Below are 11263 nucleotides of genomic sequence, written 5' to 3' on the forward strand. Positions count from 1 at the left end.
CCAAATGTCAGAGCAATCGCAGAGCAACGTCCTGGACTCCTGCTGCCGAGGACGGGCAGATGGACGCTCAGGCCTTCCTGTCTTCTTCAACAGATGAACACTGTTGAAGCAACACTCGTTTGCTTCCAGGTGCTCACCCGAAGTGGACCGTTCCTACAAACACCTCATACCAGGGGGCCTGGGAGGCAGGAGGGGGCCCCTGGCGCATACCCAAGGAGGCAACATCGCTTTTTCCGTGGACCCAGTCTGGAACGGTCAGAGGCCGAGCCTGGCGTCCAGCTCCCCAAGGTCAGCGCTAACTGCCAGGCGGGTCATGGACTCATCGTCCCTTTTAGAGCCCGAGCACCAGATTCAGCCTGTCTGAACACAGACCTAAGTCCTCAAGCTCCAGGTCGGAGGGTGCATGTGGGTCGGGGGCCCCCGGGGATGCCCCAGCACCCAGCATGCCCGAGCGGCAGGGGTGGGCCAGCAGGGGGTTCACAAGTTTCTATCAGGACACCCCATTCCCAGGGGATGGCAACCAAGGAAGCCACGCCCTGCAGAGCCTGGTTTGTTCACATGTCTCAGAAAGGCACCCCCATCCTGTGCAGAGTGAGGAGTGGACACTGGGGGCCTGGCCAGGGGCTGGGGAGCTCCGCGCCTGGGTGTCCCAGCAGCTTATGTAAAGCTGCGGTCACTGGCTGCCTGATGGCCAGTTGAGCTGCTCGCGGGTGTTCAGGGCCCCCCTCGGGCTGCTCAAGTCCACCATGGCCCTGTGGGCATCCAATCCCTGGGGTCCCCAGCACCACCCTCCCCTGTGGGCGGGAGCAGAGGCCAGTGGCGGGCAGACTTGCACTGCCCCACACCTACTTCATCGGGCCCAAAAGCCAGCGCCAGGACCCTCACCCAGCTGCAGTGGCGTGGGGGCTGAGGGGACGTTGCCAACCTGTGGGCAGACACTGGGGCTCACGTGTGCACTACTCCACTGCCAGGCAAAGGCCGCCGTGCGCACGTACTGCACCAGGGAGCTGGGTCAGTGTCGGGGCCGGAGGCCTCTCACCTGGGACAACGGCCTCATGCGTGAGCCACTGAAAGTTCTGGGGTCAGGAGGTGGACCTCTGAAAAGGGGCGTGCGAGGCTGGTGCTTGCTTCCCTGCGACGGGGTGCAAGCCAGCTGGCCCCCCACCGACTACCCACCCATCCTCCCAGGCCTGGAAGCCTGGGCCCAGTGTCCACTGCTGGCCACGCTGCCCTGGAGCCCTGACCGCACTTAACCCCAGCGACACACTCTGGCGCGCGCCTCCAGCTACTTACTGGGTCCTGCTCGCGGTCCACGCGTCTTATGGGAGACAGAGGCGGCAAGACTGGCGAAACAGAAGCAGCATGACGCAGGGGCCTACTTGTCCCTGGGACAGCCCCAGGGCACCCCAGGCCGCCACAGCCCGCCCCCCAACGGCCCCTCGGGTTAGTCTTTCTGCCTTTCAATTGTATCACTTTTCATGGAGGTCACGTTGGCCAGCAATGCTACATGATTTAGGGGTACAGGCTCAACCTGTCCAGGGAAGGTCACTGTGCCCAGCACCAAGCCCCCGCGCCCCCCCAGGCCCCGCCACAGTCCACGGGCCTCACTTCTGGGCCCCAGTTCTGCAGTCGGATTTCTAGGGCTCGTCTGGATTTGGCCGAGCGGTCCCTGCCATCCCTCTCCACTCCATGTGAAAAGAGCCTTATGGCCAGTCTGTCCTCTTCCTCCCGACTCACTGGGCTCCCCCTGGCCTCCCCACCACATCCCCTCTCAGCCCCCACCCATGGCAGAGCCTCTGTCCGGCCCGGCCCCACGCTGCCCTCACACCCTGGCTGGTCCTGGTCCCTGAGCTGGAGAGCACTCTGCTCCCCAAGTCCCACAGGGACAGCGGGTCGCGCCCCTCCTGAGGGATCTGGGGAGAACAGAGAGGGCTTGGGGCAGCCAGAGGTCTGAGGGGGCTCAGCCCTTCCCCTCTGCCCTGAGCTGTACCTACCCACACCCATAGGTACAGGCAGGTGTACCCGCCTTTCCAAGGTCACAGGGCAGGAAGGGGCGCCCGGGGCTGCAGGCCATACCCCCGAGGCCCGCGGCACGGAGCGTGATGTCTCCAGAACCGGAAGGCCCCGGACTCACCTCGCAGTCGGCCCTGGACGGCCTTTCGTTTGGGTGGGTAGGTTTTTAGGGGTTTCTTTTTTGTGTCACTGAGCCAAGAGGGTTCGCTGGATCCCACACTAGAGCCCGGACCACCTTCCCAGAAGAGGTGTTTCCTAGAATCAAACTTTCACACCAGACCGGATGAGCTTGAGTCTCCGCATGGCATCGGAGGAAGGGGCGGAACCCACTCCCAGCTGCCGGACAGTGAACAAAGGGAATGGGCCGCGCCCAGCGCCCACCTCGGCGGCTGCAGACCCTTGGGACAACTCGCGGCCCGCCCGACCCGCCCGACCCGGCCGCTCCCGCATGTCCGCCTGCCTGCAGGGCGCACTGTCCCGTGCACCTTCGCCCAGCTGGGTAAAGCGGTTCTGCATTCTGAGCTGTTTTATACTCGCTGTGATAATGAGAGGTTTGTGCTGCGTTTGAACACGGAGTTTGTTTTGATGTTAATTAACACACCAGGTGGGGGCCCTGCTCACCACCAACCCCCCCACCCCCGCACCTCCTCACAGTGGGCAATGGTCCTCCCTGCAGGCCAGGCTAGTCTGTCCATGCAGAGCTCGGGGACCGGACCTCGGTCTCCCCCAGCATGGACAGACCAGCAGTGGGCAAAGGCCGGCGGGTGGGGTAGAGCAGCCTCCCTGCCCCCTGCCCGCACTCTGCTCCCCGCCTGGCCCGCTGCTTTCGGATGGAGCATGGGGAGCCCGGGTCCCCCAAACGGACCATTTCTGAGAGCGGATGTTAGGTGGTTCCAGGCTGTGTAGAGACGGTCATCTTCTACCAGAATCGGAACCGGCCCTATTTGCCTCTTGAACTAGGGGGACACGGGGGTGGAGGAGGAATCTACTTGCTCCAGGATCCCAGCCCAGCTCCGGCCAGGCAGCTCCTCTGCTCTCTGCTGCGGGGCTTTCCCAGCTAGCTAAGGTGTGGGCAGCACCTTGAGAGCCCAGCACACCGGGTTCTGGGTGTGTTATAGCCACTTGGGTGCTGCAGTAAAAGGTCCCTGGCCTTGGGCTGCTCAGACGCATCAGTCAGGCCTGGCGGAGGGACTTAGGCCTCTGGGTGTTCCTCAGCACCCCTCCCCCCTCGGGCCTGAGCCAAACCCTGGCACCCACAGGATGAGCCAGACCCCCATGGAGGCAGTGACCTTGTGGAGTTGAGCTGTGATGGCCAGAGAGGACACCAACCGGTCGTGGCATTTTGCCAGTGCCCTGACCACAGGCACGAGGCCTGAAGTGGAGGCCAGAGGTCGCTGGAGGGGCGAGCAGGTGTCCAGGATGCTTCTGGACCCATCAGCACTTCACCCCTGGCCCGGCTTGGGCTCGCCCTGCCTGCCAGCCTTCGGGTGGAAGCAGGCCGGGCTCCCGCTCCCCGCCCCCCACAGGGCTCACCTACTACTGTTAGGGCTCATGCTTCATCCTGTGGCACAGGAAGGCACCCCTTTAAACCTAGCTCGACAGATACATGGCAGAAAGGAAGGAGCAGGGGCCTCCCTGGTGGCTCAATATGGCAGCACCATAAGGTTATCACAGCCACTGCATCAGTTCGATCCCCAGCCTGGGAGTGAACCCCAGCATACAGCAGATTTCTCCTGTCTCCCCACTGCCCTCTCGGTAGTATGTTTTACTGTATCTGCCCCCCACTCTGTCCTCTCATGCCTGCACCTCTGGCCTGTACCCCAGTTCTTTCTGTAAGAGAGAGAGAAAAGGAGCAGATGCCAGGACTGGGAGATGGGTGTGAGTAACTACAATTTGGGGAGTCGAGCCCCAACAACACGTGTGATTCTGTTACCGACATCCTTGTCTCCTGCGTTCTGTCATCCTTGTACCCTGGATCTGTCCTGGAAGAGAGCAGGCCCGGTGAAGGGACTTGAGGGGACATGGTCCCAGCTCGCCACCCCCAGCCTGCCTCTCTGTCCTTCAGGGGCCTTGTCTGATGAGGGCCACCCGAGGCCATCTCTAGGTCTGCGGCCAGACGTTTCCTGTCTGTGGATTCTCTGCCAGACACTGGTCTTTAAAACAACTGCAGTTAGGGCCCTCCCTAGTGGCACAGGGTTAAAGCACAGCACCATGAAGCTATCACAGCCACTGCAGCACGAGTTCGATCCCCAGCCCGGAGCTGACCGACATGGTGTGGCAGGCCTCTCCTGACACCCCCAACCCCCCCCCCCCGCTGCTCCCCTCAGCAGTGTACTTGGTTGATCTGCCTGTTCTGCTCCCCACTGTCTCTGGTGGAGCCTCTTGCCGCCCCTGCACCTCTGGCCTGTACCCCAGTTCTGTATGCACAAATAAATCTTTATAAAAAAGAAACACAGCTGCAATTACAGGTCACAGCTGAGGCTTGGCATTCGACAGCAATATGGGTTCTTTATAAAGAGGTGAGAAGGAAGTTGGGGGAGAGAAAGGGTGAGCAGCAGGGCGAGAGGCAGTGTAACAGGCACAGGTTTCATGGGCTCCGCCCCCACTCCAGATGCTGGAACTCCAAATCCCATCAGTACCAAGAAGAAGCACGCCGGGATGTGAGGGTGGAACTGAGCAGCCAGGCTGGGATAAAACTGGACATGTGGGCTCTGGGGGAACCTGGTGGTTCGCAGCTGATCGTTTTGGGGCTCCATCGGTTTTCAGCGGCCGGTGGAGTCCAAGTCAGCAGAACGGGTAGACATTCTAGCTAACTTGTATTACTCTCCCTCTTTCCCTGGGTATTCCTTTACCTTCTCCTTATAAATAAATCCATTATTTAACCTTTTGAGTGTGTCCATAATACGATTGAACTGTAAGCGCACGGGTGAAGACCCACAGACGGGCAACCCAATTCACATTGGGGTGCCCTGGAACAGCAGAACAATGGGCAACGGTCCAAGGTCCTGGAGCAGGCAGGTGGTCCCTGGCACCGTACCAGACACTGACAGGACAGAACGCCGAGTCTCTCAGGGAGGACACAGGGTCGGGGGAGGTGGTGGAGGAGGACGGCAGGACCACACAAGACGGCAGGACCACTTGGTGGCTTCCCCACCAAGTTCAAGCCAGCCCAACCGCCCATTCCCTGTCCAGCACCTCCCCACCCCACAGAAGCCGGGCAACCTTCACCTGAAGCACCTAAGACTCAAAGCAGTAACCAAAGAAATAAATATAACCACAGCCCCATCTGCTGGAAAAGTAAAGTGAAGTTTCTTCACTTTACAATTCAGACCTAAATTGCTGATCCAGACGCAGGAATAATTTTCAGGAGGCAAGTGAGTACACAAAGATAGTCTGACACCTGCAACTTGAGACTTCAAGGTGACTCCAGTCCCTGGCAGGGAAGGGCAGTTCTCCAGACAGCAAACTTCAAGTCATCAAAGATGGTATCTCCCTATCAGATTGAGGACTCAAAACTGCAACCCTCAACAAACTCAAGTGTGGGAAGTCAGACAAGCAATACAGAGAGATCGTGAGAACGCAGGAGCAAGTGGGAGGGTAAAAACTGGGAAAAGAAATCAGGAAAAATAAATTGGGTTGTAAGCCCACGAATCAAGCTAAGAAAAGGCAGGCAGTGAAGATTTCACTGAACACACAGACCAAGATGTGAGGAATGTAATACGCCAGAGTGAGAGGACGAGGGAAACAGCTAAAGAGAGAAGGGAAGTGTCTCCACATCATAAAGGTACAGCAAAGAAACTAAATGCCAAAAAACAGAAAGCTTTTCACTTATAAGATGTAAGTGGTATTAAAACTGGGGAAGCAAGGCCCTCCCTGGTGGTGCAAGAGGTTAAAGCGCAGCACTCTGAAGCTGTCTGCAGCCACTGCAGCATGAGTTCGACCCCTGGCCAGGGAGTGACCCCCAGGGCACAGTGAACCTCTCCTGTCTCCCCAGTGTTCTCCTCTGCAGTAAATTTTTCTCAATCCTGCCTGTTCTGCTCCCCACTCTGTCTCTGGTGAATCCCCTCACCCCCAGCACCTCTGGCCTGTACCCCAGTTCTTGTATGCATAAATAAATTTTTTTTTTAAAAATTGAGGAAGTAAAATTATCACTATGTGTGCAGATGAGGAATGGAATGCCACTCAGCCATGAAAAAGATGAACATTTATCATTTGCAACAATGTGGACAGAACTGGAGGGATGATGACCAGTCAGGCAGAAGAAGAAACATAAATCCCAAGTGATTTGACTCATTGGGCTAGAAAGACAGCAAATGAACAGACCAAACAAGTCCTAGAAGCCAGAGAGAACTGGGGCTACCACATGGGGACGGTGGGTGTGAGAGGAAAGGGGGCTGTGGGTGAGTGGTTGCTGCTTTGGCAGTGGGTGTGGTGTGATAACATTCACTGGTAGAGGTGTGAACCTGCACCCCTAAAGCATATGCTGTTATATATACTACTGTACATCAATGTCGCCCCTACAAAAAAGAAAAAGAAAATAGCAAAGAAATAATGAGGTGAAACGTTGCCTTTTGCTACAACCAGTGGGGCGATAATTATGGAAAGACACTACTGGGTGTTTTCACTCCCTCCAGGGGTATAAATGAGGGCAACAAACTCTAGAAAAGAAACACTGTGCAAAATGATGTAAAAATAAACTTTTTAATAAAAAAAAAAAAAAGAAACACACCCAGGAAAATGTGGAGGGAGAGGGTCTCGGGAGAGAAGGGGGCATTAGAGCCTGGGGGTGCTGTAGGGAGCCCCAGGGACAGACCAAGGCCACAGAGGCACAAGCTTCCACCAGGAGCTGACCCTGGGGTGCCAGCCCCTCTGGGCCAGTGAACTATCAGACTGAGTCTCCGCAGCAGCCCTTGACCCTGGCCCTGTGGGCCAGTGCGCCCCTTTTCATTTACCATTATTATTTTCAAAGTTTTTAATAGTTTATTTTTCCATATTTTTGTGCATTTTTCCATCTCTATTTACCATTATTTTTAAAAGTTTTATTTATGCACACAAAAACTAGTGTGCAGGTCAAAGGTGCAGGGATGAGAGGACTCCCCAGACACAGAGTGGGGGGCAGAACTGGCAGACTGACTGAAGAACACTGCTGGGGGGCAGCAGGGAAACAGGAGGGGTCTGCTGCTCCCTGGGGTCCCTCCCTGGCTACCGATAGACTCCGTGACTGTATTTTTTTTTTAAAGATTTATTTATTTATTCATACAGAACTGGGATACAGGTCAGAGATGCGGAGGGTGAGAGGATTCACCAGAGACAGAGTGGGGAGCAGAACAGGCAGATCGACGAAGTACACTGCTGAGGGGAGCAGCGGGCGGGTCAGGAGAGGTCTGCCCCGCCATGTGGATCTCCTCCCAGGCAGGCGGGGATCGAACTCATCAGAAAATGGCTTTAGCTAATTCTTAGGTCAGTGCTTAACCCGCTGTGCCACCAGGGAGGGCCCCCGTGACTGTATTTTTAAAGTGAAATTTAAACAGCTGAGGTCTGGGCACCGGAGCCCGATTTTTCTCTAGGAAAAGGGGAACCTGCAGAGGCCGTAGTGGGAGGGGGGGTTGTGAACAGACTCAGCTTAGGCGAGATGCTCAGAAACGCCCACTGACCCCCAGGAGTGAAGAGGCTGCTTGGGGGCCGCGGGAGGGTTTCGAGGGCCAAGTCCAGCCCAGGGGCAGGGCGAGCTGCGATTGATTGATGGGGTACGCTGGGGAGGCGGAAGTGGGGGGGCGGGGCGGCTGGGGGCACTCAGCCCTGCCGGTCTGGGGTACGCTAGGTCACGAGTTTGCACACCACAGAGCTGGACCGTCGCCTGAGGGGGCCACTCGTTTCTCAGGCCGCACAGGGAAGTGACCCAGACCGAGGCCAAGGGATGAGTTTTCTGGCGGGTATGGGGTGTGGTGCTGAGGACGCCCCTGGAGAACGCGGGGAGGGGCCAGGAGACCGCGGAGCCTCTTCTCTGCAGACACACCGGGGGCTCCCTGCCTGGGGCACCGGACCTGACTGACTTGGGCCGTCTACACCCGCTGGTGGGAAACCACTTACCCAGAGCTGCCCCGTAGCCTAGGGAGCGCTGGCTCTGGCAAGCCTGAAGCCGAGTGCTTTGGACTGGCTCCTAGGTGGAAATTCATATCGGGGTCGTTAAGCTTCCCAGGGACACACAGACACCGAGACCCCCCTCGCGGCGCGCCCCCACCCGCACCCCCGCATCTCCTGACCTGGCAGAACGGGCACACTCCTGGCGGCTCCCGGGTCCACAAGCCTGGTGGGGTTTGGCTGGGGAGACAAGGATGAGCCTTCCTGCTCCGCCCTGCAGACCCCCGGGCCTGAGAGCGGGGGAGGGGGGAGGCTGCGCCCCCCAGCGCTCAGGGCCCGGGGTGAAGGGGACACCCAGATCCTGCCAGGGGCGCGGGGCTCCCCTAAGTCCCTCTGCAAGGAAGGCCCCGCTGGGGCTAAGACGGCACCTGTCCCGCTGCCCCTCCTCCGGGGAGGGGTCTCTCTCCATCCACTGCCCATTTTATTGCAGAAGGCAAAAGAAATGTATCAGATGGTGTCACTTAGAGGGACCCAAAGGGTCAGGAAAACAAAACACTGCGGCAAACCAGAGCGAGGCACCCAGCCGGGAGGAGGGTAGTGGCTGAGAGAGGCCCAGGACCCACAGATGCTGCACCTGCTACTCAGAAGTTGGTCTCCCTGGCTGGTCATTTTGCCTTTCAGAAAAGCCAGCCCGCTGGGGCCCGCAGCCGCCAGGTGGCAGGATTCCCCACACTTGGCACCAAGGGGCTCGCACTGGACACTACACATGTAACTCTCCCCCCTCTGGTTAACAGTTAGTTGATCTAGGAATGTGGGGCGTCTCCCTGTGGGCCTGCACATGGCCCACACCTGTGTCCACCTGCGACCTTGTAACAGGGTGGTCCCTAGGAAAAGGGAAAGTTCCAGGTTCCCTGCCCCACCCAGAAGGAGGGTGGAGCTGAGCAGAGAAAAAGGAGAGAAGGAATGAGAAGAGAGAAGAGAAGGATGCAGGATGGAGAAGGAGGAGTCCTGAGGAAGCCACGTGGAGCAGCAGGCATGTGATGGAGAAACCTGGCTTGTTTCCTGACTCTGTAACAGTTAAGGCAGATGTGGGTGAGAGACCTGGAGGGAGGTGACTATGGCCATGTTTATATTGATTTTGATTGTGCTCGTTTCCTCTCAGACTTGTCTGGCCATTTCTGACCCTTTTCCATGGGTCCTGGCGAGAAGGCGCTTTAGTCTCGTGGCGGGTGGCGGCTTTCAGGCCTTGCTTTGGGCCAATCCCTTTTGGGTGGACTTTTGCCCACGAGGGGATGGGTAACTTCAGGTGTTTGATTTAGAAGTTATATTCTTTGTGTTAAAGTCCCTTTTCATTAAAGTTATGTACGTTTTGCCTTGTTGCAGCGGATGGCAGAACCCACTTAGAGCAGGCAGGTTTTGGGGCTTCGGGGGTGTCCCTCTCCCCCTCTCCTGGAACAGATTTGCTGCCCTGTAACAACCTCAGGGCGCCTTTGGTGCTAGATGAGCTGAGTTCTCACCCAGAATCCTCCCCATGAGGGTCTCATCAGCTGGTGATTCCAGCCGGAAGCCACACTGGCAGGAGGTGCCCTGGAGATGCTGTGCTGGGGATCCTGTGGACTGCTGGGGAGACTCTATGGGCTTGCACCCTTGGCCTCCACCCCTGCACCCCAGGCCTCCACCCCTGCACCTCAGGTCCCCAACCCTGCCCCAGCCTGCAGGACGTTGTGGGTGGACAGCCCCACGCTTTAGCCTGAGATGTCCAGAGATTAAACAGGCAGTCTCGCTGCTCGGGGTCTTTACCCTGGATGTCTCCCTCCCACCTCAGTCCCCTCAGATCATTCTCCACCACCTGGCCCATGTCCAGGACCAGCCAGCCTGCAGGAAGCCGGCTGCCCGTCCCCCCATTCTCATTAGTACGCCCGCTCCTTCCCTCGGCAAGGTGACCCAAACTATGCAACCTCTGTCGACAGACACAGTACAGATGGAGGGGAAATGCTTTGAAAAATCAGACGTTCCATGCTAACTTATGTTATGACCTCCCTTTTTTGTATAATCGTAATATCAAAATATTCTGAGCAACCTGCAGCTTACAATTGGATTGCCTCAGCCTCAGAAGGCGCTGTCTGGCCCTGACAAGCAAGCACTGCACCAGGGTGAGAAATTCCTCTTGAAGTCAAAAGTCATTAAACAACTGGCTGATTAATAAAAACAAATGGCTGTTACTGCAAAGTCTCTCTCACGGCCAGAAGGAGGGAAACCCAAATCTTATCACTATCTCACACAGCCTTCTATTCAGTTTCTAAATAGCCACTCGAGCTTTCTACTATCTAGTCTTTAGATATGGAAATTCACCCAAGTCACCTATTCAGAGCTAATCAGGTTTTCTACCTTCTAGGCTTCAAGGAAACTCACTTAAAACCTTTTAACAAGTTTTTCAAAGAACCTTACCTTAATTTGATTTACAAGAAATTTCCTCTTCCTGCCCTCACTTCACTTTACCCCCTAGGATGTCTCTATGAGAATGAAAGCCGTTAAGTAATAGATTATGTTTAAGGGATTTTATTTTGGTTAATCTTCACTGTGGTAAATGTAGTAATATTAGTCATAAACTTTGTGAATCTATGTACCTGTTTTAACCTTGATAGATTGATTTTAAAAATGTTATAACCTCAACTACAGGTCAAACCGACCCCAGACTATTCTTAGCAAAAAGGTGATCGTGATCTCAACCCATTTCATATGCTAATGTCATCCCTCTGCCTGCCCTGCTTGAAGTGTATAAAATAAACCTCTGCGGAAGGCAGAGCAGGAAGACTTGCACCCAACTCCCATTCCCGTGTCTTCCTCACAACCACTCCCCTTTTTTTTCCTTTTTCCCCTTTTCTAGGAATCTCCGCTCGCCGACGCCGTTCCCACCTTGAGGCCCTGCCTGTTCTGCCCCCCAATAATCCGTGATCGGGGACAAAGAGTCTCTGACAGCAAGGACCCTTTTCTGGGGTGCTCTGCCTCAAGGCAGGAACGGGGTGTTCTGCCCACCAGATCTACTTCCCAAACAGGCCTTTTAGGGGCAGCCGGGTCCAAGCCAGTGCGAGGCTGAAGAGCCAGTGACAAGACACGGTGGCCACAGGTCAGACCGTGGGAACAAGGGAATCACGAGGGCAGCACTGCC

This window comes from Condylura cristata, unplaced genomic scaffold (genome assembly GCF_000260355.1).
Source record: "Condylura cristata isolate star-nosed mole 26May11 unplaced genomic scaffold, ConCri1.0 scaffold00065, whole genome shotgun sequence".
Taxonomy (NCBI): Eukaryota; Metazoa; Chordata; class Mammalia; order Eulipotyphla; family Talpidae; genus Condylura; species Condylura cristata.